This window comes from Sinocyclocheilus anshuiensis, unplaced genomic scaffold, assembly GCF_001515605.1.
Source record: "Sinocyclocheilus anshuiensis isolate Anshui unplaced genomic scaffold, SAMN03320099.WGS_v1.1 scaffold481, whole genome shotgun sequence".
In the NCBI taxonomy this organism is placed as follows: Eukaryota; Metazoa; Chordata; class Actinopteri; order Cypriniformes; family Cyprinidae; genus Sinocyclocheilus; species Sinocyclocheilus anshuiensis.
This window is the reverse complement of record NW_015539907.1, coordinates 1,584,449-1,586,817: the sequence shown is the minus strand read 5'-3', so window position 1 is coordinate 1,586,817 and position 2,369 is coordinate 1,584,449.

Here is a 2,369-nt window from a genome sequence, read left to right as displayed (position 1 = left end):
TCCCTCCTGTTCTCCTCGTTTCCTTTCCGTCTCTCTGTGCGCGAGATTAAAAGAGCGCTAAACCCAAGACAGCACACGGCGTGCCTGTCGACTCACCGGCACAAACCTGTGCCTCGCCGTCGCTAATCCCACACCGTTTAACGGCCTGCCTTGCCTCGCCTCGCCTCATCCGCCTTCTGCCTAATCATGACTCACACCTTCGGATTGCCCTAGCAACCCAGCCAAAGACCGGAGCCCGTCCTCCCCCACCCTTAACCCAGAGCACACATGAGATCCATTTAATTTCTCTAGCCTTTTTTCCTCCTCCCTAAGCTCTTTGCTCTTAAGTGCCTGTTTAATCACGGTCATTAATGATTCTCCCTCAAGTTGGTGCTTCTTGTTTGAACATGTGGACAAAAAGCCATATATATCGGTCCGCTAAGTGCCGCCTTTAATCTGCTGGTTAAGGGTCTTAAAGCTCAGCGTTCTGGATGTCTGTAAATTCCCTCGCTTTTTTTTTTTTTTTTTTTAAAGTTCGATCACTCCCAGGTGGCAGATCCTAATTATCCTCGACAGCAGAAGGATCGGCAGTGGCTGCGGAGCCGGGTGGAAACCCCTTCACGGTGGGGCTGAGCCGTTTTATATCACAGACAGACGATGATGAAAGCGAGAGAATGCGGGCCCTTCGGCCTGACCCACAGCTGGAGCTGGACGGGCTGTTCAGATGACCTGCTCTCTACAATCCTGCTCTCGGCCTCAAAGAACTGGCCATGAAGGACAACTCAGGGCCTCAATGACCAGCATGTAAACCTTCATAGAAGCAGGGCATAAGGAGTGGGCAGTATGACTAAAACCATGATATATATCGGTACCATAATGGACAACATTAAAGAATTGTAAATGATCAGTCAATATTGAAAATTTATTACACAGCCCTCAGAAATGCTTGATTATTATTGGTCAGTCAGGACATTCTAAAGTCAGTTATTCATCACAATGACAATTGTCAATACCAATGTTGTATAATGACCGCTCGTCCAGGTATTTGTGGCTAGGGCTGTTTGATTCAGATATTTTTGGAATCTATTCCAGACAGATTACGCAATGGAGTAAAAGACCTGCTGCATCATTTTTCTGAAACGATTTCATCAAAACGAACGAATTTGTTCACGAAAATTAATCAGGCTTCCAATCACTATTAGCGAGGCAAATTAATGATTAGCTCTGAAATTTAAAAAAGGCTCTTACAGAGGAGTTGATTCCCCTTGAAGGAACCGATTCCAACCTTGATTCCCAAAGCCTTGAAATTGATTATTTTTTTGGAATCGATTCCCAGCCGTAACCGGCGGTCCTTACACGTGTCTTGTATCACACTACGAACACGCTCTCTCGTTTCATTCAAACACAGCTGCTGCCATCTTGCGCCTCAGTTATCCACTGTATTTATTGTAAAATGAAACTGATGTACTTCAGGATTAATAGTAGGCCTACAGTAATGCTAATATTATTGAAGTGCTTGTCTTGTTGTTAAAATGATTGTTGTGCACACTGTAATGGATTATAAGATAAACAGGCAAGATTTTAAAATGGATACTTCTCAAATCAATATTTCATGTCCCCATTATTATTTATGTGGTGAAAATTTGTGTAATAAGTGATACATCTGTCAATTTTTCATACTATACATTATATTGCTGCGAAGCCTAAACAGACTGATTTTTGTTTTGTTGTTTATTTATTTATTTAGACTCAATGTAAATATATAAAATTAGATGATCTCCTTTCATTTTTTTATATACATAATCACCACATCAAATCATATTAAGGTATAAATGCTATAGCAGACTATTTGGACTTGCACAGTATAAAGCATCATACCACCCAGTCCTTTAGGACCCCATCTCTATAGAGCACACATCAGCCAGAGAATAGGAAATAGAAAAGATTGGTGTTACTCAAAGGACAGGCCTAAAACTGTGAAAATTTCATGGCCACACTCATTGTCAAGTGTATTCTGATCATTGCTAAACCTGTATACTTGTTATTTCCTTTCACTGTAATCAAATATAACAGTCCATATTTCCAGAAGTAGCCTAATAATTGGCACACGGGACCAGATTTAGCTTAGGTCAGCTATTTTTCTACTGCCAGTCTACTGCCCCCGTCCACACAATAGCACAACGACCCCTGTCAGCACAAAAACACATAAATGCTCCCAGATTCATGGCCCCTACTTGTCCGACACAGAAAGCAAGTGTCGGCTGCTTTTTAATTGGACAGCGAGGGGGTGACCTTCTCTCTGATTGGGCAAGGAGAGTGTGACCGTACTATGCATTAATGCAACCCTCCTGAGTATTCCCAGCACCCTTTGGGGTTGAGAGTGGGTGGGG